General features: G+C 40.8%; 1 protein-coding gene across 6 annotated transcripts in view; it reads right to left on the reverse strand.

Annotated features, from left to right (window-relative positions):
- Positions 1-11,525, reverse strand: part of LOC128693894 (major facilitator superfamily domain-containing protein 12-like) — a 128,809-nt gene extending 117,284 nt beyond the window's left edge. For 2 of the 6 annotated variants that reach the window (XM_070096915.1, XM_070096908.1), the window contains exon 1: positions 10,596-10,751. The gene's annotated coding sequence lies outside the window, so the exon portion shown is untranslated. The other 4 variants (XM_070096910.1, XM_070096911.1, XM_070096914.1 and 1 more) reach the window with 4 other exon arrangements.
- Between the last annotated feature and the right edge of the window lie 12,640 nt (positions 11,526-24,165).

Consider the following 24,165-nt stretch of genomic DNA (forward strand, 5'->3'; position numbering starts at 1 on the left):
ATGTTATTAACTGATCCATTTTTCATAAAAAAAAATTTTTGTGTTCACGTTCCCTCCGTATTCTGAGAATTTGACAGTAATGATCAGAGTGCACCAGATTGCCCTTGCTGTTAATTTCACCTTGTATATATATATATTTATTCTTCCTCAGAATCCGTAGAGTGCATGAATACTGATCGATCGATCAATTCCATCCCATATTGTACCGTGATTTGTTCTTATAGTTTGTAATGCATTACGTTAAAACTTATTACGTTAACACCCATTACACTGAAACTCATTATGTTAAAACTCATTACGTTAACACCCATTACGTAAAACTCATTTTGTTAACATCCATTATGATACCATCCATTAGTTCTAAGTTATATATGAATTTGTTATTGTATAGAATCAGCCCAGAACCACCTGCCTGTTCAACCTATAGCATAGTAGTGTATGTCGAGACGACATACGTAACATGACCGAGCTGTCAGCATAGTTGCTGATCCCCTTATATGTGTTGTATAGAGTATAGTACCATCCATGTGCTTTATATAGAAGAGCCCTATTAGGCCGAGTGACTGTATGACGTCACACCTCCTGTGACGAGCTGCCTCTTCCTCACTCGACGGATAGACATAGGACAGCAGGGCAGGCCTGGGCTCCCACCTCTCATCACAGTCTGACAATATATAGTGTTACCATCCAACAAGGTGTTTACCTTCAACCCTCGTATCTCCTTAAGAACCCCTACGACATCTGTAATTCTGTCAAAATGGTTCAGGAGCTGTGACCCATGTTCACCCATCAGTAAAATGGGTACCTGGGTGTTAGTCGACTGGTGTAGGTCACATCCTGGGACAAAATTGACCTAATTTGCCCGAAATGATCTGCATAAATTAAAGGGTTTTCTATACAGTAGTATGTCATTGATACCAGCTATGGTCTGTATACCTTGTACATGTACTTGTAGAAATAAAATTATTATTATTATTATTATTATTATTATTATTATTACCATGGGGGAGCGCTAAACTCATAGGGATTAGGTCCCGGTCTGAAACGTGGTCATAAGCGCAACTTCTGACCACGTTTTTTTTCCACCCGTGCCCGCAGAATAATAAAAATATATACTGTGACTGTTGAGTAGCATCTAGGACGCAGTGTATAGGCTCCGGACCTGATGTAAGTCACATCCAAGACAAACAGCAACATAAATACAAGCGCCCTTTTATAAATTATATCCTGAACAAAATACCAAGTGTGTTAAATCCTTGACATGTTAGAAATCCGATTTTGATCAAAATGCCAACGTGTAAAAAATAAAAATCCCTATTTACTGTAAGCATATTCAAGTGATGGGTAACAGGCGTCTACACACTGCGGCGTATCTAATTACGTTATAAATAAAAAGTAGCCTTCCGTTCAGCACTGGGGATGAATATATAATAGCACTCACCACACCCGTCATCCCTTCTTCCTCCAGAGCGCTACGATACTCAGTTCCGCATTGAATATCAAGTCGTCTTCCGGCTCTTGTAATATTGCTTACCTTAAAAAACTCTATTCTGATCATTAAACCGAGGGTTATTAACCCAGGATAATTCAAGAAAGTTAAGCATTTTTTTTCCCGGGATGTCACCCACAAAAGTCGACTAACACCCAGCTACTTATTTTTACCAAGAGGTAAATGAGAAACAGGTGTTTGGAAACTTACCCATAAGTATCGCCCCTGTCCAGGATTCAACCTGGGTCCATCGACTGAGAGCTTAACGTGCAACCACTCAGCTTTTGCCTATTACGCTTCGATTACTTGGATCAAGAGCCCTTCACCATCAAGGTACACCCCATGATTGGATGACATGAACTATCCTTGGATGATGGTGCTAGGGTGGAGCCAGGACCTCGCTCTGGCCTGGGTGTGGCCAGCCAGTCTTCTCAATGTCTTGTCTTCTTTTAATTAACATTAGATACAAGGACACCTTTTACCCAACACCGATAATTCCAGCAGGTACTGTAGCTTTCTTACAGGACCAGTGTGTTCTAACACAGGATATGACATTACCGCAAAGCTGGTGCTTACTAATGTTTTCCCAGATGAAACCCACAATAGTCTGTTAACACGCAAGTACCTACTTTTACTGATGGGCAGGGGCGCAAGAAAATTTGCTTAAATTCCTGTGGCAGAGAACTGAACCCAGGACCTTGAACGTTCGCCCTAGAGCTACGCAGCACCCCTTCAGGGTCAGTGTGTGTGTGTGTGTGTGTGTGTGTGTGTGTGTGTGTGTGTGTGTGTGTGTGTGTGTGTGTGTGTGTGTATGTGTGTGTATGTGTGTGTATGTGTGTGTGTGTGTGTGTGTGTGTGTGCGTGTACATGTGTACATGTGTGTACATGTGTGTACATGCGTGTACATGCGTGTACATGCGTGTGCATGCGTGTGCATGCGTGTGCATGCGTGTGCGTGTGTACATGCGTGTACATGCGTGTATGTGCGTGTGCGTGCGTGCCCGCGCCCTCAATCAAGCCCTTCTCGCCCCTATGTTTTTCGTGAAGATTTAACGTTTACAAAGTGCTATTACAGCGTTGCCAAACGTATCATGGCCATGTTTATTTTATATTAGCTTACGTATTAAAAATGTTTTCACAGTTTAAGTAAGCACCCAACCTAACTTAATAAAACAAAACATTTTTTTTTAATTACAGAAAACGCCAAGAAATGATGCTGGAAATCTCATAAGAAAATTAAGGTTGTAATAAGAATTTGCAGCCTCGTTGACGAATGGTGTGTATATGGAAGAATTCATCTGGGTAGGGAAAATGTGGAGGTCCTCCATGTTGGTAGGGGAAGGGGGTGTTGAGTTCCTAAGCGAAGGAGGGTGGGTGTAGCTCTTCATGGCAACGGAGGAGTACTCATGGGAGGGGAGGTGAGGGTGGGCTTCACCAGGAGGGGGATGTGGGGAAACTTATTTATGTCAGGCGAGGGGTGTGATCACGCACGCCCCCTCTCTTTTCCCTCGTGATTGGCCACTAGTCACTCGCTCCTCCCCCCACGTGACAGGCTGCCCACATAATCAGATACAGTGCGCAAAGTAGTAAATGAAGAGAAAGATGTATATTAGCAAAAACGTCTACATAAATTCACATTAAAACATTAATCAATATTCTGTAATGTTTATATAGGATCTATATTATACTCCCTTGGAAGTTTTACACACACAAGGGTAATACACCGCTTGTGGGAAGGGAGGCAATCAGATCAAATTCCTTGGATCAAGAGCCCTTCAGAAGATGTATGGCATTTGGAGTGATGGACTTTGTAACTATTACTTTATTACATGAATAAATTATAATGGCAAAAAAGGGAAGGCTGAGCTTTGAAATGAGTTGAGGTAGGATAAAAAGCTCGTAGCCTTTAAGAAATCTGTGAAACAAAATGCATACTAAGTTTTGAGTGCATTAAGTGGGCTTGTGTGAACGTGTTAGATCAGAATGGATATAGACGAGTGGCTTTTGTGCCTCAACATCCTTGAGTATAAGAAAGCTAACAAATATTTACAAAGGTATGCAGAAACCATTTAGCCGGGGAAGATGTAGTTCGAAGGGTCAATTGACTTGTGTCGCACACTTCTGGCAAGAAGGCTAATGAATGATGGTAAATGTTTTGTTTTTGGGGGCCACCTACTAGGGTGGGAAACGCCCAGGGTTTATATATAATATGCACCTCGGAAAAACTAGCAAAAGTACTTACACAGTAACATCGCAGCCAGCAGGATTCGAACCACGGAGCTGGCTGGCGTGGTAAAGTACTGTGAACTCTGATAGAGAGTTTGCAGGTGCAGGTTCGAGTCCTGCTGTGGACGTACAAACAATGTTTGTAAATAATTTCGCCTGTTTCCGAATTGTTAAGCATTTCAAATCTTTCGTTGTCCACTGCATGTGGCAGGATTTGATGAAATAACTATGAAAACAAGCCTGATGCCCCGGGGTATGGGGGAAACATCGTCTAGCTTCGGCTAGGCGCCCATACTTTATATATAGTAGTAGGTTGGTAGACAGCAACCGTCCAGGGAGGTACTACCATCCTACCAAGTGAGTGTAAAACGAAAGCCTGTAATTGTTTTACATGATGGTAGGATTGCTGGTGTCCTTTTTTTCTGTCTCATGAACATGCAAGATTGCAGGTACGTCTTGCTACTTCTACTTACACTTAGGTCACACTACACATACATGTACAAGCATATATATACACACCCCTTTGGGGTTTCTTCTATTTTCTTTCTAGTTCTTGTTCTTGTTTATTTCCTCTTCCCTCCATGAGGAAGTGGAACAGAATTCTTCCTCCGTAAGCCATGCGTGTTGTAAGAGGCGACTAAAATGCCGGGAGCAAGGGGCTAGTAACCCCTTCTCCTGTATATATTACTAAATGTAAAAGGAGAAACTTTCGTTTTTCCTTTTGGGCCACCCCGCTTCGGTGGGATACGGCCGGTGTGTTGAAAGAAAGAATATATAGATATATATGTATATATATATATATATATATATATATATATATATATATATATATATATATATATATATATAGTATATATATATAATGTATATATATATAATGTATATATATATATATATATATATATATATAATATATATATATTATATATACACGCATATATGCAAAACAACCACTGTGAAATAGTGAAATTCCAAGCGATTTCGTGACTTCTCACATTATCAAGGAACTATAAATATAATACATCAAAGGAAGGTATATAAAAGGTCGAGACCACACCTCACCATCACATCCCACAACAAAGCAACACCTGACGTGCGACGACACCCGACTCATAAGAAAGGAACACTGCAACAGGCCTACTGGGCCCAACTAGTCAGGTCCTTTACGACATACCACTAAGAAAATATTTGCCCAACCCAAGAATTAAGATTTATTATCTGTCCAATGTATTATTAAATTCTTCCCAAATTTTATTAATTATAAACGAATCTAATTTATATAAACCAAAGGAAACATACATATTATTTTCAAAACTACTTTTTATGAAACATGATTCAATTATATTCCTGTCGACCATGAACTTGCTTGATACAACTTTCTCAGCCTTTAGAAAATCAATTGGATGGTTAAAATCTCTCACACGAATAAACAGAGCATTAGAATCTTGTCCAGTTCTAATGCTATATTTATATTGTTTTAATCTAAGTTCGAGACTTTTACCAGTCTGACCGCAATAAACTTTATCCGTCAGAATTTTGGGGGGAATTCTTAATGGAAATATAAACACATATGCAGTACAATGTGATCCTTTATTGACAACGTTTCGCCCACACAGTGGGCTTTTTCAAGTCACTTTGGAACAATGCTCTTCTCCAGACTGAGGGACTGACCACCTCAAAACTTTAAGGGTGATGGACTGATTACATCGTGGACTGATTACAATATTGAAACAATATTGTTTCAAACTTTGGAACAATGCTCTTCTCCAGACTGAGGGACTGACCACCTCAAAACTTTAAGGGTGATGGACTGATTACATCGTCTTCAAGTCTCTTCTGCTTCTATCAACTTTTCTGTACTCGACTGAAGAAGCCTACTGTGTAGGCGAAACTTTTCGAAATAAAGATACCTAACTGTTGCATGTGTGTCTTACCTAACAATCTGTCGGTATTTTATACCATTTTAATGTTCAAGATCAGACTTACTAGGAAACTACAAACACTCTGCGATAATAGTAACTGGAAAAGGCCTGAAATTATTCAAAATATTTCATCTCGTCCACTGTCAGCCACAGAAACTGAAGCCCTCAGCTTAGGCCTCAAATTCGCAACAGGAATTACGAAACCAAAACAAGACCTCAATTTCATCGCCAAAAACTACAGACACAATGACTCCGACTTCCAAAAAGGTTATCTTCAAGGCATCATCTCAGCAACCATCTCAACACGCAGCTCCCCAGTCATACCTCGACGTTACATCAATGCACTCAAAGGTTTAGCAAAAGACACGACCATCTGGGTCACCACCGCTGATAAAGGAGGTGGTGTTATCATGAACACTGACGATTACAGGAACAAAGTGCTCAATCTACTTAATGACCCAGATACCTACAAACCTCTCACAACTAACCAAGTGGACAACCTTACTAAAACTTTTCTTCAAAGGACTCACCGCATTCTGAGGGGCTAAGAACAAAGGAAGAAAGTTCTGCACACCATGCCCAGCAACCCAAGACGTGCCAAAAACTCACAAGCCTGGTATCCCACTGAGGCCCATATCCTCGGGAATAGGCAGTGCTCCCCACCAGCTCTCAGGAATTCTCGCAAAACACCTCTCTAAGCTCTTGGGCACTATCAGTCCAGCACATCTCAATTACTCGGGTGATCTTCTCAATCGCATTCGCAACATCAACATCAGGAACAAGAAACTTTCCAGCCTTGACGTGACTTCCCTATTCACCAAAGTACCTACTACACAAGCCATCGATCTCTTGCGCAGGAAAATTGACGATTCACTTGATCTTCCTATTCCAGCCAGCGATTTCATCGACCTTGTTGAACTATGTGTTGGCTTTACGTGTTTCTCTTTCGAAAATCACCTCTTTCAGCAGACTTTTGGACTACCCATGGGTTCGCCACTCAGTGCGGTCCTGGCGAACCTATACATGGAACATCTAGAAGCCGAACGTTTCTCCACCATTATTCCTTCGTCTGTCACCTGGCTCCGTTATGTTGACGACATTCTCCTCATAACTCCTAGACGTTTCAACGTTCAAGCTCTCCAAGACAAGCTCAACCAGGTCGAGCCTTCAATCCAGTTCACCCTTGAAGAAGTCGACAACACTCTTCCTTTCCTTGATGATGATCTCTGCAAAGCTGACCACGAACTTCGTTTTAAAGTCTATCGAAAACCCACCAACCAAAACGATCTTCTCCACTTCTACTCTCACCACGACACCAAAACTAAACGTGGTGTAATTATAGGCTTCTCCCTGCGCGCACTCAGAATTTGCAGCAATGCGTTTCTTGAGGAAGAATGCACTATAATTGAATAAGTATTTTCTAAACTCCACTATCCTCGTCACTTCATCAGAGACTGCAGACGGCGGGCATTAAACATCTTCAACACACCCAGAGAAGACACTGCTGAGAAGAGATACATAGTCCTCCCCACCAACTCCATTGCCAAACACGTTTCCAACATCTTTTCCAATACCTCATTCCAAGTATCTACCTCCACAACCACGACCATCACGGACATTACCAGTGATAGACAGGACAAGCTTCCACCCTCTGCAGGGGTGTACATAATCCCTTGTAATGACTGCAACAAATTATACGTGGGCGAAACATCAAGGGACCTCCAAACACGTATTTCAGAACACCAATACGCAAGCAGGTCTGACGATACAAGGAATGCCTGTGTACAACACCGTAATTCACACAACCACTTGATAAACTACAGAAACTCAAGACGTATCGCCACAGAAAGCAACACTCAATACCGAAGAATCCTGGAATCATCACTTATTTCTATATCCGACAACTTCAACCAGAATAGTGGCTTCTATAACATAGCTGAACCACTTGCGAAGAAACTTCTTCATCGCTATCCCACATAAGAATATAGGAATGGAAGAACACTGCAGAAGGTCTGGAGTTTACCTGGAGAGAGTTCCGGGGGTCAACGCCCCCGCGGCCCGGTCTGTGACCAGGCCTCCTGGTGGATCAGAGCCTGATCAACCAGGCTGTTACTGCTGGCTGCACGCAAACCAACGTACGAGCCACAGCCAGGCTGATCAGGAACCGACTTTAGGTGCTTGTCCAGTGCCAGCTTGAAGACTGCCAGGGGTCTGGTGGTAATCCCCCTTATGTATGCTGGGAGGCAGTTGAACAGTCTCGGGCCCCTGACACTAATTGTATGGTCTCTTAACGTGCTAGTGACACCCCTGCTTTTCATTGGGGGGATGTTGCATCGTCTGCCAAGTCTTTTGCTTTCGTAGTGAGTGATTTTCGTGTGCAAGTTCGGTACTAGTCCCTCTAGGATTTTCCAGGTGTATATAATCATGTATCTCTCCCACCTGCGTTCCAGGGAATACAGGTTCAGGAACCTCAAGCGCTCCCAGTAATTGAGGTGTTTTATCTCCGTTATGCGCGCCGTGAAGGTTCTCTGTACATTTTCTAGGTCAGCAATTTCACCTGCTTTGAAAGGTGCTGTTAGTGTGCAGCAATATTCCAGCCTAGATAGAACAAGTGACCTGAAGAGTGTCATCATGGGCTTGGCATCCCTAGTTTTGAAGGTTCTCATTATCCATCCTGTCATTTTTCTAGCAGATGCGATTGATACAATGTTATGGTCCTTGAAGGTGAGATCCTCCGACATGATCACTCCCAGGTCTTTCTGCTCACAAACTTATCCAATCTCCCTTCCAAGCTACCCAAGATTTTAGACTCTATAACCCCACTCGGTACATCATCAGATGCAGCATTCTCCACCTGACTTCAGCATTCTGAACCTCACTATAAATACTCGCGTACCTTCCACCCCATATCAGCCAGCGAGCACTGTCTGCAGTCTGCTCTCTCCTCTATGTCCTCAACATGCCCTCTCTACACTGCCTCGCAGTGCCACGCAGTGCCACGCAGCTGGGTTTAGCCCTGGCTCTTTCATCTACAACTCAAGACCTTCCTCTCACGACTGTTCATCGTCTGTCCACACTTCCCCACTCACCCACCGGAGTCCCAACAGAAGAGCCTGCTATGTGTGTTCTCAATGTTTGTCCCACGATCGACTTAGCTGCTGGGTTAAGCCCTGGCTCTATTTCTACAACTAAGAACACTCCTCTCCAGCACTATTCTTCGTCTGTCCCGTCTTTCCCGCTCATCCCATTTGGGATCTTACCTGAACTTTCGTTCGTTCGTACCCCAGGTAGATCTGTTTGTGACTTGAAAATGCCCACTGTGTGGGCGAAACGTTGTCAATAAAGGATCACATTATACTGCATATGTGTTTATATTTCCATTGTGTCGGTATTTTATACCATTTATTTCCATCGGGAATTCTTTATCAAAAGTTTTTTTTACTGTATCAATATTTTTAAATACAACTTTGATATTAAAAGTCTTAAGAGAAGGCATATCAGCCAAGTTTTCATGGTAAGGGAGAACCAACATATTTTAGTTGAAAAAGGCTGGTTGTCCCTTTTTGGATTGTAAAAAGTATTTCTGACAATTTTATACGATTTATCAACTACGTTTCTTGGGTATTTCAGATCATTAGCTATTTCATAAATTTTGGATATTTCTTCATCTATGAACTCTGGACTACAAATACGCAAAGCTCTCAAAAACACTGATGAGAAAACCGACAGTTTAATGATTTTATGAGAATTATTCTTCAGAAATATACTGAAATTATTAATATATCACCTATCTGAAGGGTGCTTTGGGAATCAACGCCCCCCACGGTCCGGTCCTCAACCACGCCTCACGGTGAACCAGGGCCTGAAAGCCTAGTTGTTAGTGCAGGCCGCACTCAATTCAATGTACGAACGACAGCCCAGCTGATCGGGCACTGATTTTAGATATGTCTAATATATATTACTTGGCTGATATCCATTTGTGTTCGAGAGCAGCATACAAAGGGACCTTCATTACTACAAAATTTACTAATGCTTAAATAATTACACATTTTCGCCCACAAGAACAACAAATGTAAGTATATCAGATAGTAAATATACACTATACGCCCCCACGCCATTAGACACACACTTCTCGATATTTGAAGAAAAAATGTATGATAAATTAAACAATGAACACGAGTTACCAACGAGCAGTTTTTTTTTTTTTTGTGGCTAAAAAAAATTTGGTAATGACACATTGGCCTCCGTCCCCTCTTTTTTCCTCCCTCTCTCCTTCCCTATCTTCCTCCCTCCTCCTCCTTCCCTATCTTCCTCCCTCCTCCTCCCTCTCCCTCCCTCCCCCGACGAAACAGTTTAGCTCTTTCTTTTACCATAATTATAAGTTATAATTATGGTATAAATTTGAGGAAAGCTTTTTTTTATTTGGTATGTCACCGTAAAATTTATTACACTGCTGTATTGCCCGAAATACGTCAGTGACTAGTTCCTTACTAAAACACTTGACTCGGTACATTGTATTGTTGCCACAAGCCCCACACACGTAACATGGCACTTCGTTTCGTGTATTCTAAGATGCTTCCAAAAACCACTTTGCTGGGTGCACAAATGAACACTAAACAAGCTTCGAATTAAATTTAACAACTTGAAAATTTTAATGTTCCTAAGAGACTTTCCAAGTATCACTGCGCACACGAATCACCAAGAATCATTTATTGAACTGCCGGAATATCATTCACGTTGAGCGGGTAGGCTACATTATCCGTCTTCCAAAACTCGCACAACACCTTGCTATTGAATTAAAGACTGCACACAAGTAATACAATTACGTATAAAAAAAATACATAGTCCCTTGCATGCATTAAGAAACGTTGTACTGTATAAGCACTTGTGTTTAGCCACTGCCCTGCACTCGGAACAATTCATACAAACTTTACGTTCACCATCGTATGGGTAAGCACCTGCAGTACTAGGCATGGTGTTAGATTTATGACAGTTCAAAACCCCCAGTGTCATACAACGCAGGTAATGCAGGCAGAGTTGATCCAGTGGAAGAGTAGCTCCAATTCCTTTGATCAAGAGACCTTCGCCAGCAGCAATGAACCCAATCTGAAGACGTAATTACAGGACTTAGTACCAACGCTGTAGCGGCGTGGAGAGAGAGATTACTAGTGCGCTCACACTCCCGTCCCCACAATGCCTGGCTGGCCTTCCCTGAGGGCTAGGAACGCCCTCCTCACATATATGTAACAGGAAACGGGATATTTGCTTCGCCTGTTTTCTCACTGACTCAAACATCAATGTGCTTATAATAATAATAATAATAATATATTTAATACAAGTACATGTACAAGGTATACAGACCATAGCTGACATCAATGGCATACTATATAGAAAGCCCCTTGTTATACAGAGCATTTCGGGCAAATTAGGTCAGTTTTGTCCCAGGATGCAACCCACACCAGTCGACTATCACCCAGGTACCCATTTTACTGATGAGCGAACATAGACAACTGGTGTAAGGAAACACGTCCGATGATTCCACCCCTTCACCGGGAATCGAACCCGGACCCTCACCGTGTGAAGCGAGAGCTTTTGCCACCAGGCCACCTAACACCTACAGATTAATGTGTTAAGCCCTACCGTCTTCACGTGGGTCCTTCCAAATGTACCCTAAGAATCCTTAAAACCCAAAAATAGACTAAACGTATATGCTGTATATTAAGATATAAACAAAACAATAGTAAAAAAAAAAAGTTTCAAGTACCGTCAAGCAGCACCGGTCCGTTCGCTGGGTAGAGAAGTCTCGGGTATTGTGCAGCAGCAGACACCAGTACTTAGTATATACTCCCCGCCACACACTCTAGACAGCTGGTTCGCAACAACGCGCGTTGAGAAACCTATGAATCACCTCCCTTCAAGAGGATGCCTTCCTCCGGGTTGAAGAACTGGAGCTACCATTTACCAAGCGATTATGGTCCCTACGGTTAAGCGCATTAAAATTAATAATAATAGTAAATTGCCTTATTTACTGTTTCCCTTCCCTTCTCCACCAATAATACATACAACGAGATGACACAGATACACCGCAGCTTGGAGACAAGTCGGTTTAAACCAGAATAGTAAATAAAAGTTACACGCACTAAGTCTTAAATGGTATCTAGTGTCGTTTAATTCACGTCTCTGACTCAGTCATGACCTGCACGTCTCCAGTGATCCGCAAGATTCATGCACCCCGTCTAGAGTCAGTTCATTAAACAAGGCATATATTCTAAGGGATGTAACAGCGAAGGCAACGTTATACCAATTTGGTCCTAAATAAATAAAATAAAAACATATAATGTTTTTAGTATTACATCACATTATAAAGCTACACACACATTTATTGCACAAACAATAAAAGCCTTGTTGGACAATACGCTTCTTTACGTCAGCAACAAGACTAGCATGACACACAGCTCACGAGGCTATAGCTTTCATGCAGCGCGTTTGCTTTCTAACCACAATTTAAATAATGCGAGAGCTGATTGCCTTATCGTCACCTGTATGAATTATTTCTTGTTAGCTTCAGGGCCAAACGATAAAAACGACTATAAACATGTAAAGCGTGTTCATTAATGGAAAATGAGCTTCGTTAATGGCTGTCAAGCTTCCATCAACTTAATTGCTATCTCCAGGTCGTTGCCCCCCCCCCCCTCTCTCTCTCTCTCTCCTCGCTTTATCCACTTTAATGGGGTAATTTAAACAAAAACAAAAATCAATAAAAAGTATTAAATTAAATCATAATCAAATTTTAATTAAACTTTATTTTACTATATAAAAATGTCAAGGTTTGGCGGCAATATGACACTCCAAGAATTCTATATTATTCATATCCTCCTCCTACTTATTATTATTATTATAATTACTGGAGAAGCGCTACAGCCGATGGCGTCATACAGTGCAAGAGCAATGGGAAGCAACCTGGTATGATCCAAAGAAGGGGAGTATAGCTCCGCATTCTGGGAGGGATGGAAATGGTGGATTAACAATTCTTAGACTGTACGATAACAGATCTTAGCTTGCAAATAAGCTGAGATGGATAATAGCACTTAGCCTGTGAATGAACTGATTTTGGATAACAGCTTTTAGCCTGTTTGAGCTGAGGCAGAATAACTCTTAGGCTGTAAATAAACCGAGGCATTATAACGGCTCAGCCTGTAAATTCAATGGTGAAATAAAAGCAGTATTTCTTGTCGGTCAGATATATGGCACAAGATCGAGGGTCATTGCACCGAATATCAACATTATAACACAAAAACCATGAACACACTTATGCTTACCTACGTCACAGTGTAACCTTATCAAAGCAACCATACACCAGAGATATTTTACCGTACTGCTACCACTGTTGGCGATTATCACAATATCTTTTCTGATAAATACACCGCATTACATCAAAAAATTAATAATTATGGACTATGTCGTAATCAAGTACATACACACGTGTTTGAGAGGTGCAGTGTCACTCATTGTAGAATACATCTAGCAACCTGTTTCAATGTTGGAGAGAGAAGAAGGTAGGAAAGAGGTTGGAGAAAGAATGGGAGGGGATATCACAGCGAGCACTGGTTTGATTTACATGCACACCTTTATTGCAACGTTTCGCCTAGGACTGGAATTCATAAATACTTGATAAAGTTCAGCTATTCGAGATATCTAGTCCTCGATGAAGAAAAGTCGCAGCAATAATTTCCCTGCAAACTTACTGGTGACTTTCTATCTGCTGGCTTTTCGCCATAGTTTATCCAAAGTGAGCACTGCCTAGTACCATTATACATTACAATATACCAAGATAAGGTTACCAGAAAAAACCTGATTATACCAGAATAGGGTAAACAAGTCGAGTAATGCTGCCACATAAAAGTGGTTACCCTAAGTTCTTCTTATCTATGCACCAGATAACATTTTATGCTTATCTGAGGTGTTTGTGCCTAGTTGTATGTTCGTAGCAGGTATAAGAACGAGTTCCAGCTCTTTGGTCTAAATACATTCACCTGAAAGATCATATTCATGATGCTAATATCAACAGGAGTCATACAACGTCTAGGGAATGGGAGGTAATCGTTTAATCCGAGGGAGGGTAGCTCGGTCCTTGAATCAGGAACCCACCAGCATCAAGGAGCCCTCTTTGAAGGGCCATTAATGTAAATACCTGAAAAAATATATCATGCAAGACTGATAAATATATAAGAGTAGCGTGTGAGCACAATTTCCCCCCGCACCCAACAGTTTTGGAAATAAGACATACATATTAACCGCTGTTTGATATAAAACTATTTGTCCTCTAATTCAGATCAATTCTGTTACCAGTGAGTCTGGAACTATACTGGAAAACAATTCAGAGAGGGATATTCCTGTGAGAAACTGACAGATCGTGAACAGCAAACCGAGAGGTTGAGCCTGCAACTTCCTTGACCTGAACGTCAGTGTGCCAGCGACCCGGTGAAAAAAAGAAAAGACGACTCCTTTGTGCTCTTTAGAAACTCGACATAACCACCGTTGTATACGAAGCACGATGGGATGTGGGGGTCATATTTCTGGATAGCTTGTAACACTTGGAGAGTCTGTAACAACGAATGAAAAAGTATACATGGTTGCAATGTGTATAATAGCGACAAGTATTGCATATAACTCTGCTGTGAAAATGTTAACTAAGAATGTTAACTGAATAAGAATGCGATTCAAATTGTTCAATGAAGAGTGACCGAGAGTTTGCAGCAGATACGTTGACCTTCGGGAACAGAAGGGAAGGAACAAACATAAATCAGGTTTATAGACGTGTGGAACTATGTACGTACAGACGTGTGGAATCAACCATGTACACAAATAACCCGCACATAGGAGAAATAAACTTATGATGACCATTTCCTAGTGGCTAAAATCAGTCGGACCGAAGCGTCGTCATAAGTTTCTCGATCCTACGTGCGGGTTATCTATGTACTGATCCAGCCACGGTATTGTGCCTTTTTGTTCTTCAACCATGTATGTACTGACATGTGTATAATTAGTCAAATGTGCACTGACATGTGTATACCAAGTGTGTAGAGACAATGTATCATAAAAGTAACAGTTTTACACGTGTCAACATCAACATAGCTGAAGCGAAGTAGGAAACTTTTGATAAAGAAACAAAGAATTTGTCTATGAAAAACCATCAGTAACTTGCCCAAGCACTCTGCCTCAGGCCCAGATTCATAGAACCCGTGTTCATCAAGAATTGTGGAGAAGGGGACTGTCTCAGTAGAGTAAGTTCCTAATAATCAGGTAACCAGTGCACTAGATGACACTACCAACCGTCTCTGGGGGTATTCATATTGTCTGATATTCAAACCACAATCAGTTAGTCTTAAAAGAGAGCAACAGGTCATGTTTGGCGCTTCCCACATTATCCGTAATATACGTACCCAGCCTACGTTCATATCCAAACCCCACATGGTCATCCCACAATCATTAAAAACAACGATACAGCATAGCAGCATAGCACAAAGAATTACAGAAAAATAGCTTTAACGTCCCACATAATAAAAATATTTAAGACGTCTAAGAACCAAGATCGCCAATTAATTGGGTTTCCAACAGTTGCACCACCCAGGGCAATATGGGTTGCCTCTCGAAACCAATGAACCACTATAACATGGTCTTTGATCCACTGGAGGAGAAACAGAATGCAGATATGTACACTGTTCAACTGCTTCTCAGCATACATATGGAGGATTACCATTAGATCCCTAACTGTCTTCAAAGAGAGAACTGGACAGTACCTCAAGTCAGTACCTGACCAGCCGAGTTATGGTTCGTATGTTGGATTGCGTGCGGTCAGCAGTAACAGCCTAGTTGATCAGGCCTTGATCCACCGTGAGGTCTGGTCATGAACCGTGTCGCGGTGTTGAGTATCAGAGCACCCTCCAGGCAAGTTGATACACTTTGTAAAAGCCTTCGACAAGTGCGATCATGGTGTAACAGCACACAAAATGCGTGATAAAGGAACAACTGGAAAAGTAGGCAAAGGGATCTTTAACTTTCTAACCAACAGAACACAAAAAAATGATAGAGTTAAGTCGGAGGCTGCCACAGTGACAAGCTCTGCTCCACAAGGTTCAGTACTTGCCCATCGTTTTCCTTATCCTTATCCTTATATCTGACATAGACATGTAAACCATAGCATCATGTCTTCTTCTGCAGACAATATTAGAATCTGGATGAATGTGTCATCCATTGAGGACGCAGAAAATCTCCAAGTGGATATAAACCAAGTTTTCCAATGGGCCGCGGAAAACAATATGATGTTCAACGAGGACAAATTTCAGTTACTCTGAAATAACAGCTAAAACAATGTACAACAAATTCTAACTACACAATAGAGGGAAAAACTAATGTGAAGGGCTTGGGAGTGATGATGTCAGAGGATCTCACCTTCAAGGATCACAAGAGTGTCACTATCACATTTCCGAGGAAAATGATAGGCTGGATAATAACAACTTTCAAAACATGAGATGCCATGTCAATGATGATCCTCTAAGTTATTTGTTCTCTATAGGCTGGAATACTGCTGTACACTAACAACCTCATTCAAGGCAGGTGAAACTGCAGATCTAGATAATGTACAGAGAACCTTCACTGCTCGTATTAGTTCAATCAAGCACCTTAATTACTGGGTACGTTTGAAGTCCCTTGACCTGTATTCCCTGGAAAGCAGGCGGGAAAAATGCATCTTAATCTACACCTGGAAAATCCTAGAGGTACTAGTCCCGAATCTACACACAAATCACTCCCTACGGAAGCAAAAGACTAGACAGACGGTGAAAAATATTCCTAATGAAAAGCAGGGGTGCTATGAGTACACGAAGAGAAAACGGGGACCCAAGACTGTTAAACAGTCTTCTATCATACATAAAGGGGAACTACCAACAGACCCCTGGTTGTTTTCAAGAGAGAACTAGACAGATAACTGAAGTCAGTGCCTGATCAACCGGGCTGTGGTTCGTACGTTGGAGTTCGTGCAACCAGCAGTAACAGCCTGGTTGATCAGGTTCTGATCCACCAGAAGGTCTGGTCGATGACCGGGCAACTGGGACGTTGACGCCCGGAACAACTTCCAGGTATGTGGAATGAATTTGTTTATGATGCTAACATGTTAACCTCGTTAGCATGTGTCTTATGAGCTGGACCCTGGACAGAATGTGTGGTTGACAAGTCAGAACTAGGTCGTCTTTCAGTTGGTAGAGACCGGGGCCGCGATTAGCGGATGAAGGATGATGCCCCCACCACTCCTTGTGCTAAATGATCCACTCAGGCTTAACGCTTCATGAAATAAAATATAGTGAATTTCCCGATGGCGCAGATCACATGAACTACAGTTACTGGCCTCTAGGTTATTTCTAGTGACTCATACTCATTGTTGAACAAGCTAACAATGGCACCAGAACAGGTGTCAGTCAAGGATGGGGCCGGGGGAGGCATTTCCTTGTTGCTGACAAAAAAAAACAAATAACTTACATATACATAATGTTGGGTGTTATACGTAAATCGTGAATATTACATGTAATCTGCAGTGTACTAACTATACACCGGTATATACGAAGGGGAGCGATTGACACAAGAGGGGCAAAGAGGGTCGAGGGGATAGGTGATTTAACACAGGTGTTTATATATTTCCCAAACACCTGTTCTGACTCACGACACAGATACTGAATCCACAAACACTTCTTAAACAGGTGTGGAGCTTTAACACCTCTCAAATAGGTGTGGAACTTCATAAACACCCCTCAAAAGATGTGGTTTATCAACACCCTCACACAGGTATGGAGCTTCAACACCATCACACAGGTGTGGAGCTTGTGGAGAAATTTTCTCCAGGAGGGGGGTATCAGCCCCCTTCAGCCCTCTCAGCCCTGAGGGGCCACTGAAGGGGCGAGCGTCTTGTTTACTGCTAGAGTGAGTAATTGATCACAGATGCCGTATGCGTATGCGTGGTCAAATGACCTCTGCTCCTTGCAGCGGTGTTGCAACGTGTATTTTTATAAGAGACAGTACATCTCTTACTTAGCAGGACAATTAAGGAAAATCCTGCTCCCACTTTATTACCATAGTAAAGATAGTGTACATTGTTGTTTATGATTAAGACAGCAAGAAACAAACATTCTGCTTTGCTTCATCGAGGAGGTGACAAGGATGCAAGGTACTAGGTCAGCGTTTTTTTTGTGTATTAGGGCAGTGACGGCACGGAGCGGTGTGACGACGCCAGATTACTTTTGACTCTAGAGAGAGTCACACTGACGCCAGGATAACCAGCAAAGGACACTGATCTGTGCGTTAGTGTGAATAAAGTGTCTCACACAACACAATAAACACTTAGAGAAGTGTGATCAGCTTCTCTTGTGATACATTGTGAACAATAAAGACGAATCTTGTTGAACATAGTGTACCAGTGTGCGTTTCCTAGACAATGGAAGACGTGGACATCCAAGGACACTTCAGCTTCTATCAAGTCACCGATATCTGTCGAAGGTGTTGAGAACACCATAGCTCACGTTACAAAGAGCAAGGTATGTTACGAATTTCTTGTAGATCGGGGGATTGCGCAATTCTTGAGTCACAAGGAGTTTGTAATCAACCTATAATCGGCAGTAAGGTGTGGACTTTTGAGTCCAAACAAGTAAGTATTTGTCAGCCATCATCGAATGAAATATGCTGACATAACACCCCCTAGGGGTAATATACTTACAAATTTGTATCTCTTGACAGCCCACTGTTGTGATGGTTTCGACAGCATCTAGACCTCGTCTGCAGGGACGGCTGTGTAGACGATTTGCTGTCATTTATCAGCTAAGTGTTCATTATATAATTATATCTTAGCTGGTAAGGCCAAAATCTCCAACAGAGTTTTGGTCCTTCGAACCGGATAAAGACCACACTGTGGTCCAAATATGTTGTACTACAGTGTACAAATAACCTATGAGCCAAGGTCCTTCGAAAAAAGCTGTAAAACTAGTGTTTTACAATATAAATCAGTATAAATGAGTCCCTCCAGACTCAATCACAGAGAATGGGCAGCCAAAAGAAAACGGGCGCTCACCCAGCGTTCACCCAAAGGAAAACGGGCGCTCACCCAGCGGACACCCAAAGAAAACGGGAGCTGGGTGACTCACCCACATCCTGCACCCACTGCTCCAATCTCGAGAAATTGCTGACTAAAGACAACAACACAACCCAAGTGATGATGTTTGTGTGAGTGTATATATACACAGTGTTTATAATGTTTATAGACAGAAATTAAGAGACAAGATTGTGTTAAAGTTTGTTTCTTATAGATTTACCTGTTATATTAAAGGAACTTATATATAAAGTGTAAGCTTTCAAATATATATTAACAGTGAAATTTATATATGTGTAAGTAATATTCACGTGTGATTACAGTTATACAGTGACATTTATAGTGTATAGTGAATGAAGTGTATAACATCGTTATTTACGATTAATCATCGTGGGCAGGCTGACACAGCATACAAGCCATAAACACCAGCCACATGTACCCTGTACCCTCATGGTCATTAACCCTGAGGTTAAGCTTAGTGGGTCAGTAGTGTCTGACTCGATTATTGCTGACTTAAGCATAACAAAAACTCAGCTGTCTATAGCAGTACAGTGTTTTATAAACACTCTAAGTGTGGTGCTAGAATTTTCAGTATACCATTAAAATGGCATGTTTGAAAACTCAGTTTCAGTCTTTACAGACTAAGATTACACAATTAGAAAATCTAATTTCAGTCTGTATAGGATTAACTCAAGATACAAACATAGATTTTGATGATCTTGAGGTCAAGTTTGGATTATTTACACAACGTCTGGAAATAATTAATTCAGACTATACACATTATGAAAATAAATTTCTTGAATCAGATCCATCTGATGATGAAATTAAAAATGTTTTGGATACTTTTAGTGATCAACAATTAAGGTGGACAGGAGTACAAGCTATCTGCCGTAAAACTCTGTCACAGAGACCTACAGTAACTAATGGTCAAACACCTGTTACACCTGTAACAACAACAAGTGTCCCATTACCAAGCTTACCTACATTGTCATTACCTATTTTCCAAGGTCATAATTATGAAGAATTCATTAGTGGTTTTCAATCCATAGCTAAGTTCAATTATCTTAAATGTCTTGTGAAGGGAGAACCCTATGAACTGATTAAGTCATTTCCGGTGGTTAAAGGCAATTATCAAATAGCCTTACGTGTCTTAGCAGACAATTACTTTGATGCTGACAAGGCTAGAGTTAGACATGCAGTCTTAATATCAAGCTTGAAGCCACCCAGACATTGTTTTTCAGACTTACAGGCATTTAGAATTACATTAGACAATAGTCTCAGATCTCTAGATGCTAAATATGACCTAAGGCAATGTGATTGGTTTATCAGTGGTATTGTACAAGATAAGTTGTCACCACAAACTATTGAACGATTAAATATTATGTTCAATAAACGCTATTTCACTTGTGAGGAAATTAGCAATGGTTTACAAACAATAGTTTCATGCATGCAAGCAACGAGACAAGATGAAAAATCCACAAACCCCGTGGATAATAAACCTTCAACTCAGTATAAAAAGAGTATAACTACTCCCACTAAACCACATAATGGGAAATCCCATATAGGCATTTATCAAGCTGTGAATACAATAGACAATAAACAGACTGTCACACATAAACGTACTCCAAAATGTGTACTTTGTGATGGAACACATTGGGCACAGTATTGTAGTCAATACACATCAATGGAGGCACGTAAACAACGTGTTCATCAGCTGAAAAGATGCATCAAGTGTTTAGGTGAACACAAGGGAGGAAAATGCTCACTGAAGAAGTGTTTTAAATGCAAGGGTATGCATCATACAGCATTATGCCCAAATACTTTTGCTGAACAGCAGCAGACTTCCACAGAATCAGGAAGTCAACAAGCAACAGCATTAAATGTGAGAGATAAGTTTAAAGCAACTGCTCTCCCGATAGCTCGAGTTGAGTTATCTAATAAATTACACAAAACCAATGTGCTAACATTATTTGATCAAGGCTCACAAAGGTCCTTCATAAGAAGATCAGTGTTGCAGAAACTGAATAAACAACCCTATGCCAAAATACAGTTAGATATAGCTGGTTTTTTCCACAATTCTGGTAAACAGACATATGACCTAGCCAAAATCACTGTTGGTCTAGGAAACAGGAAAAAGACAGTAGAAGCTGTGGTAGTAGATGATTTGCCTAAGTCTGTGCAGATCCAGGGATTAAAAGAAACAGTTGCAGCACTGAAAGCAGCTAAGGTCAAGTTAGCCTGTCCTGACATACAGACGGACACAATTAGTCCAATTGATTTAATCATTGGAAGTGATTATTATCACTGTTTTGTGCAAAATATAGTAAGTAAACATGATGTTCACTTGCTGAAAACAGCAGGAGGCCACATGATATGTGGTCCCATTCCCTCTCAAAGTGGGAAAGAAGCTGATATTGATTCAGTGGAAAATGTACTAGTTACGAGAATAACCGCTGATCATGTACCACAGCAAAAATTATCATTACTGGAAGAAATGAATGAACCAGTTGATAAGTTGTGGGATTTAGATGCGATAGGTATTGATGTAAATAAACCAAGCCCACAAGAGTCTCAGACTTATAACCAATATTTGGACACTGTCAAATATAAAGATGGACAGTATTGGGTTAGGTTACCATGGAAATTAAATCCACCACATCTACCTAACAATTATCGCATGGCTTTCGGACAAATGAAAGCACAAATACATGAGCTCAGGAAGAATCCAGAGCTACTGACTGTCTATGATAATATCATACAAGAACAGTTGGACAATAAATTCATTGAGGAAATAGTCGAAGATAAGTTGAAGACAAACGCTCATTATCTCCCGCACCATGGAGTCAGGAAAGATTCTGAAACCACTCCACTACGTGTTGTATATAATTGCAGCGCACGTGCAAATAAAGATGTAGCAAGTCTTAATGACTGTCTGATGACCGGACCCTCACTAACGGAGAAGCTTGGAGACGTGCTTATGAAATTTCGCACAAACCCATATGCCTACACGGCTGATATTTCCAAAGCTTTCTTAAGAGTAGGACTACAAGAAATAGATAGAGATTATACTCGATTCTTGTGGCCTGAAAATCCACATGATCCTCAAAGTCCTGTGAAAACTTATCGTTTCAAATCAGTATTATTTGGTGCAACATCCTCTCCATTCTTACTAGAAGCTACTCTAAATACACATTTGAAGAAATCTGAAAGTCCCTTCAAAGAAGTCTTAAAGAAAAGTTTCTATGTGGACAATCTTCAAGGTACTGTGAATAAAGAGGAGGATTTGAAATCCTTATACAGAGAAGCTAACAAGGAGATGAAAGAAGCAAATATGCCTCTAAGGATGTGGAATACAAATTCAAAGCAATTAAGGGAACTTATCAAAGAAGATTTCCCTGAAACTGAAATTCCTGATTGCAACAATATGCTGGGACTTAATTGGAACACACAGGAAGATACTCTGAGTCTCAAAAGGATAAACAATAAATCATGCAGTACACTCACTAAACGTAGTTTATTGTCAGAGGTATCACAATGTTTTGATCCTCTAGGACTCGTCTCACCAATTACCATAAAGGGTAAAATGCTTATGCAAGATGCATGGAAACTCAAAATTGGATGGGATGAGAACTTGCCTCTAGAAATGAGTCAAGCATGGGATGAAATATCCAAGGAGTTTAAACAACTTCATCAAATTAAATTTCCCAGACAAATAGGTCAAGAGGGAAACAAGTACACATTACATGTGTTCTGTGATGCGTCAACCAGAGGTTATGGCGCTGTAGCTTACATGAGTAATGCTGAAGGAAGTACACTAATTACTTCAAAAGCCAGGGTAGCACCCTTGAAGGTCAGAACAGTACCACAATTGGAACTGACAGCACTCTATGTAGGTACAAAATTAGCTGTCTATCTCAACAAAGTACTTGATCATCTCACTATTGAGAAAACCGTGATCTGGAGTGATAATGAGGCAGTTCTCCAGTGGTTAAGAAATAATAAGAGTAAGTTGGTCTATGTACAGAACAGAGTAGCAGAAATAAAAGAGATGCAGAGAGATTATCTCTTTCTTCACGTCTCTACCCAAGAGAATCCAGCTGACATGTTGTCACGTGGTGTCCCACTTAAGAAATTTGTGGATAATAAATTATGGCTCCACGGACCGAACTGGCTCTCTGATGAAAATAACTGGCCTCAGCAAAAAGCTCACATTATGCCAGAAGAAACAGTCTGTTTGAACACAGCAGAAATAAGTTGTGTAAATACTGCAGACACAACAGAAATAGTCATTGATGGATCTAATTACTCATCTTTGGGTAAACTCTTAAGTGTTACAGCTCTTGTCTTTAAATTCATTAAAGGAATAAAACCTGATTATGAATGTCTTGAACCCATTAAATACTGGGTGAAACTAATACAGAAAGACGTTTTCTCTACAGAATATAAATTTCTAGAAACACAAGATAAATCCCCAAAGAAACCTGTCATGATTAATTCTTTAGGACTTTATCTCGACTCAGAAAAGATTATAAGATGTCGAGGAAGAATTCATAATTCTTCACTACCTAAAGAAGCCATACATCCAATATTGATCCCCAAGAATCATTGGCTAACAAAACTGATTGTGCAAAACGCCCACAGTAACGTGTTACATGGTGGGGTAGCTGACACACTTTGTCATATACGACAATCCTACTGGATACCTCAAGGTCGACAAAGTGTGAAAAAACAAATAAAGGACTGTATTACTTGTCGTCACTACGATATGCGAGTATGTCAGTATCCAGGTCCACCTCCATATCCCTCTGAAAGAGTTTGTCATATCACTCCATTTGAGGTGACAGGTGTAGATTATACTGGACCAATAATTTTAACCAAAACAGTTGACAAAGTTCCCATCAAGGTGTACATCTGTTTGTTCACTTGTGCTACAACTAGAGCAGTACATCTAGAAGTAGCCACTGACATGTCTGCTGAAACCTTTATCAAATTATTCAGAAGGTTTGCAGCCAGAAGGGCATGTCCCAGACTGATGATTTCAGACAATGCAACGAACTTTATTGCTGGTGCTGCTTATATAAGCAAGATCTTTGATCAACCAGAAGTACAACAGATGCTGAATCAACGCAGATGTCGTTGGAGATACATTCCTCCTAAATCTCCATGGCACGGCGGATTTTATGAAAGAATGATCGGCATTGTAAAACGTTGTTTAAGGAAGACTCTTCATCGTCAGAGAATAGACTTAGAAGAATTCCGTACAGTTGTGACTGAAATAGAAAATAGAGTCAACAACAGACCTCTAACTTATGTTACCGATGATCTGGACAATTTAGAAGTGTTAAGTCCATCTCATTTACTCCATGGCAGAAGGCTCGAACCTGTTCCTCCCATGA

The sequence above is a fragment of the Cherax quadricarinatus genome, chromosome 55 (genome assembly GCF_038502225.1).
Source record: "Cherax quadricarinatus isolate ZL_2023a chromosome 55, ASM3850222v1, whole genome shotgun sequence".
Classification (NCBI taxonomy): Eukaryota; Metazoa; Arthropoda; class Malacostraca; order Decapoda; family Parastacidae; genus Cherax; species Cherax quadricarinatus.